This window comes from Podarcis raffonei, chromosome 8 (assembly GCF_027172205.1).
Source record: "Podarcis raffonei isolate rPodRaf1 chromosome 8, rPodRaf1.pri, whole genome shotgun sequence".
Classification (NCBI taxonomy): Eukaryota; Metazoa; Chordata; class Lepidosauria; order Squamata; family Lacertidae; genus Podarcis; species Podarcis raffonei.
Genome location: NC_070609.1, coordinates 82,549,650 through 82,555,649, shown reverse-complemented (window position 1 = coordinate 82,555,649; position 6,000 = coordinate 82,549,650). Strand labels below are relative to the sequence as shown.

Sequence of the window (6,000 nt, the reverse complement as noted above, 5' to 3'; positions counted from 1 at the left end):
GTTACCTTGACACACAAACAAGAAAGTCTATTCTGTCTGCCTTCATAAAGCCTCCTTCTTTGCTCCCATTTAACCTGCTGTTTAGGCTCGGCACACTTGAGCCAAGGGAGATAACGGGGTCTCCTCTTTTGCAATTTGAGCCCGTTTGTGGGTATCAGGAGCCTCTCGGCGTGACCGACGCCAGTGAGAAATGTTATCTGCCCCTTGCATGGAGCCAGCCAGCTGCGGCCTGCAAGGGAGCGTGAGAAAGATGGCAGTTAAGGAGTTAAGCAGTAGGCAGTGCTAGAGGCCTGCAAATAGAACGCAGCTCTGTGGCTCTGGCAAAGACGGTGGCAGCAGCAGCAGCAAGAGAGAGGGAGGGAGGGAGAAGAAATGAGAGAGGCTGCCAGATAGAGATGTTAAAAAAGGGAGCCCAGCAAACCACCTCGCAGCAGTTGGGAGCTGGAAGCATCCCCAGAGGCAGGAGGGCATCCCAACCTCCCTTTCCTGGGCTGGTGAGCCAGCAGCGGTGATGAAGACCATCTTTTCTGGCAAGGAGGGATCTCTGGGTGCGGAGCAGCTGAGAGAAGCCAGTGTGCGGCTCCGGGGAACTCTGCAGTGACTGGTCTTTTCAGCGTGACCATCTTTCCAGAAGCGAATCTGGCAGCAGGGTGGCTGTCTCTGGCGCTCCGGCCAAATGCATCCGGTCGACTGAGAAGGTGTCCCTGTGATCTGGGTGTGAAAGGCAAAAAAGAGAGGAGATTCTGGGCCGGCAGAACTTGGATTTGAACGCTCGGTGGTCTGAGCTTCTCCATGCTACCCATCAAGGGAGCCAGGCAACCGCTGCCTCCTCAGCAGAATGGCCAGAGTTGGCGAGAAGATGGATGTTCCTCCTCTGAGGACCCCATGAAGGCATCAGTGTTCAGGTAAGATGGGCCAAGGAGGGTGGACATCAGTGTGTTGCTGGCAGGGCAAAGACTCGGGGACCTTTGGCCCTTGAGATGCATGCAGAGGCAGAGGAAAAAGGTTGCGGGCCAGAGGCTTGATGGGCAAAAGTTTCACTCTCTGGCTAGTTCTGATGGTTTGGAAGTGACCTCATTTTACCTGCTCTTCTCCTTTTCCTGGCAAGCAAAAGGGGCTTGTGGGCTTGTGACACTTTTCGTAGGAAATTCTCTCTGGGAGTCAGCGGAGCTTCTTGCAAGTCCCTCCAAAAGACCAAGATGGGGAAGGTGTATGTGGGGGGTGGCAGGTTGCTGTAAGGCTGTCAGGTGTCATTGCAAACCCCCCACCGTCCTCCCAAAGGCTTTTTAAACCTCAGGTGGGATGATGGGCTCTTGATGGGCACCTGGAATGACAGAGCATCCTTTTCTGGAAAAGGTGGCAGGTAAAACCTTTTGCAGAGGACTCGGTGCTCATGCTGATTCCTGCTGCAAGGGGTTGGGGAAAGGGTTTCTGGTCCTAGGGGGGAAAGGTCCATAGTATCAGTTTAGACTTTGTACTGATGGGGGTACGAGTCAGTCTTTCAGGTTAACTTTTGGGATTCTGTCGGCACTCGGGTCCATTCAGACAACATTTCTTGAATGCGCGGTGCTATACGTGAGATGCACTCAAGGCAACTTGATGAAGGTGAATCACCCTTTAATGACCTTATAAACAACTTCTTGGTCTCAGAATTTGGGTGGGGGTGGTCAGAGGTACATCTCCAGCCCCCTCACCCCACATTGGAAGGCAATTTTATGGGTGTAATGGAGCTGTTTGTGATGTCGGGTGCGGAACAAACCAAAGATGGTCTAGATATTCAGGGCTGATTAAGATGTGTGTTTCTGTGTGTGGAATAGGGATGGGTAGAGTACAGCTGAATTAATGGAAAATTAAACATTGGAAACAATTTTAAAAAAATTAAAATTAAAATTAAGAAGCTGCATTTGTTCCCGGAGAGATGTATCAAAGTTATATGAGGAGTGAGCATGGCTGAAAAACCTGATCATCTTAAGACTTAGGACTGGGGATATTGAGGGAGGAAGGGAAAAGGTGGACCAGACCACATCTTGCATGGGTTGTGGGCACAGAAGAACAACTGGTTTGACTGGAGCAGAGAGCTTGTCTTTTCTTGCAGTGCATTACAACAGTGAATTTTGCCCATAGCTGTGAAAAGGTGGTCACGTGCCTGCCATCCTGGCATTGCTGCCTTCTCCTAGAGAGAGAGAGTTCTTCAGGGCACATTTTCTAGTCTGTGTGTGACCATTCTTTGGAGTGTGTTCCTTTAGAAAAAAAGAAGCCTGCAAGAGACACGCTCAGGAGGCCAGAATGGGCTGCCCTTGTTGATTTGAGTGCGGCAAATCTCTGATTTATTTTTTTTCATTCATTCAATTTCAACAAGCAGCAAGCAGGGGATGAGGGTCACTGCAGAAAGGAAAGGAAACTGTAGGATGCAAAGCTCCTGTAAGCCAGCCATGCTACATGACACAAGGTCACTTGTGTGTGCGAATGGAGGAATCTGTGCGAGGATAAAGCAGGAATAGGTAGAGGGGCGGGACTGGATGTGCCAATAAATTCTGATCGGTCCTCAATTTATAATGAGGTATATTGTCCCATCTTGTCATGCCTTCAGTGGACGGGACACGGGTGGAGCTGTGGGTTAAACCACAGAGCCTAGGACTTGCCGATCAGAAGGTTGGCGGTTCAAATCCCTGCAACAGGGTGAGCTCCTGTTGCTCGGTCCCTGCTCCTGCCAGCCTAGCAGTTTGAAAGCACGTCAAAGTGCAAGTAGATAAATAGGTACTGCTCCGGCGGGAAGGTAAACGGTGTTTCCGTGCGCTGCTCTGGTTCGCCAGAAGTGGCTTAGTCATGCTGGCCACATGACCCGGAAGCTGTATGCCGGCTCCCTCGGCTAATAAAGCGAGATGAGCGCCGCAACCCCAGAGTCGGCCACGACTGGACCTAATGGTCAGGGGTCCCTTTACCATTATATTGTCCCATCCTGTCAGGCCTTCAGTGAATTAGCTTTCATTGTCTCCCATCAATAACCAGGCCACACCAAAGCTCACTGTCTGTGTGCCCTAGTTATTAATGGGTATGCAATGTACCCCAACGGACAACAAGCCCTTTATTTCTTTCAAACCAAGCTTTCAAACCAACCCAAACCCACAGGGCTTGGGTTCTTTTAAAGCAATGTAAATTCACCCAGAGCTGAGCACTGGACCTGGATGCCCATAAAATTCTTAGGATCTGATGCCGCCAATCAGATTGATTAAAGTCCAATAAATCAAGTACTTCTTCATGAAGCACTCAGTTGAACTGTGGAACTCACTCCCACAGGAGGCAGCAATGAATGGATGGCTTTAAAAGAGGATTGGGCCAATTCATGGAGGAGCAGGAGGGCCAACTTGGCCCTACAAGCGTGAGTGCCCAGGGCTGTGGGTACAATGCAGCGTGCATGGCCCTGGCACTGAAATTTGTGGGTGCCCGGCCCCTTCATGGGGAATTGTGTGGGTGCTCAGGCCCCCAAGGCCCCAGGGAGTTGTCACCTATATGGAGGAGGGGGCCATCAATGGCTACTGGTTGGCCACTGTGATAACGGGATGCTGGACTGCGTGGGCTATTAGTCGGATCCAGCAGGCTCTTCCAATGTTCTTAAGGCAAACAGGGCTGCAGAGGAGCAAACGGCAAGCCAGTTTCTCAGCAGCACGCCCATGACTTGTTTTTGCAACACAGTGCAGAATTTGCGAAGCCCCTTCACCATAAAGCAGGAGCGTTTGGGAGCGATGGGGAGGTTTCCTCTGTGCTTCCATCACACATGCATTTCTCCAGTGAGCCGGCGTTACAAAACTGCATGTGGGGGATGAGTACCAGCGTACTGCTTTTGCTAGTTAGCCAAAATTTGCATAGGAGAAAGTGAAAAGGAGTCTTCATCACCAGGTATCTGCAGGGCTGCTGGCCACGCAAAAGATGGAACAGGCTTGCTCTCTGTGGCCCCAGAGTGGCAAAGCTGGAACCATTGAGTGGCAAATTGTAGGGAAGCCAATTTTGGCTTCAAATTAGGAGCAACTTAAGTGTAGCGCTGTGGCTTAAACCACAGAGCCTAGGACTTGCCAATCAGAAGGTCGGCGGTTCGAATCCCAGTGACGGGGTGAGCTCCCGTTGTTCGGTCCCTGCTCCTGCCCACCTAGCAGTTCAAAAGCACGTCAAAGTGCAAGTAGATAAATAGGTACCGCTCCAGCGGGAAGGTAAACGGTGTTTCCGTGCGCTGCTCTGGTTCGCCAGAAGCAGCTTAGTCATGCTGGCCACATGACCTGGAAAAGCTGTACGCCGGCTCCCTCAGCCAATAAAACGAGATGAGCGCCACAACCCCAGAGTCAGCCACGACTGGACCTAATGGTCAGGGGTCCCCTTTACCTTTTAAGAGTACTGCTGGATCCAGCACCCTGTTCTCACATTGGCAACCAGATGCCTCAGTCGGGAGCCTGAAAGCAAGACCCAAGTGCAGAAGCACACTCCCCTCCTTTGGTTTCCTGCAACTGGAATTCAGAAAGACCATGGATGCAGATTATAGCCATCATAGAAGCTGTTGATAGCCTAATCCTCTATGAATTTGTCATTTAAAGCCATCTGGGCTAGTGGCCCTCACCACTTCCTATGGGAGTGAGTTCATGAAGAAGTAATTTCTTTTATCAGAATATTTTTTATTCCTTAAACTTCCTAATGCTACAGGTTGTTTAGGAAATGGGAGGAGGTGGCATCTCCTTACTGGAGGCATTTAAGCAGACGGCCACTTGCCGGGGTGCTGAAAGCCTTTGGGATTTGGATGGGCTGAACTCCACAATCCTTCCCAAGGCTTTAAATTCTTTGATTCTGGAGAAACGTCCTGGAGAAATGTCCCACCTCTTCATGGACCTTGTAGAGCACCCAGCCAGTTTGGAGTTAACGTGTGTGGATTGTAATTTCTTGATGCATTCCAATTTCCAGAGTGAATAATCCACGTGTGGCACATGTCAGTTTCCAGATGGAATGGCAGGTTCTGCATATCTGGAACGGGCAGATGTGCTACCGCGCTGGGGTGCCTGGCTTCTCCCCCCCTGCCCCCACCTAGTTAATTTTTGAAAGTGCATCCATCGTCATCGGCTGGAAAGATCCTCTAATGGGTCACATGATTGCGTTGCCCTTTTCCTCTCGCCGTTTGCTCAGTCAGCCTTTTGGAAAGTGCTCCTCCATTCAACTGGAACTGTGGATGTGAAAAGTTCAGCTTGACTTTTGCTGTGGGCATTAAAATACAACACTGGCCGAATGAACCTGCGATTAACAGGGGACGGGGGTCTTTGTTTGTGGTTCAGCCTGGGACTCGTGGTTCAGGGACACTTTCTTTTCAAAAAAATATTAATTTTTATTGTTTCCTTTAAATATTCTTTTCCCAACAGTCCATACAATCACAATATATCCCCTTTGACTCTGCCGAGTCCTGACTTCCCTCCCTCCCTCCAGTTGGTATATTTATCACAATCTTATCACGTATTTTATTCTTGTTGTTGTTTAGTCATTTAGTCGTGTCTGACTCTTCGTGACCCCACGGACCAGAGCACGCCAGGCACTCCTGTCTTCCACTGCCTCCCGCAGTTTGGTCAAACTTATGCTGGTAGCTTCGAGAACACTGTCCAACCATCTCGTCCTCTGTCGCCCCCTTCTCCTTGTGCCCTCCATCTTTCCCAACATCAGGGTCTTTTCCATGGAGTCTTCTCTTCTCATGAGGTGGCCAAAGTATTGGATCCTCAGCTTCAGGATCTGTCCTTCCAGTGAGCACTCAGGGCTGATTTCCTTCAGAATGGAGAGGTTGGATCTTCTTGCAGTCCATGGGACTCTCAAGAGTCTCCTCCAGCACCATAATTCAAAAGCATCAATTCTTCGGCGATCAGCCTTCTTTATGCTCCAGCTCTCACTTCCATACATCATTTTATTCTTATATCTCTACTATTTTACATTGAAGGTATTATTCCAGTCCTGCTAGTGTCTTTAAACTTTTGCAGTTCT

The 6,000-nt window shown here is 49.8% G+C and overlaps 1 protein-coding gene across 2 annotated transcripts in view; it reads left to right on the top strand.

Annotated features, from left to right (window-relative positions):
• Positions 1–241: 241 nt before the first annotated feature.
• The window catches only part of WSCD2 (WSC domain containing 2), a 79,751-nt gene continuing 73,992 nt past the window's right edge, over positions 242–6,000 (top strand). For both annotated transcript variants that reach the window (XM_053401225.1, XM_053401224.1), the window contains exon 1: positions 242–905. The gene's annotated coding sequence lies outside the window, so the exon portion shown is untranslated. The remainder of the gene's footprint in view (positions 906–6,000) is intronic.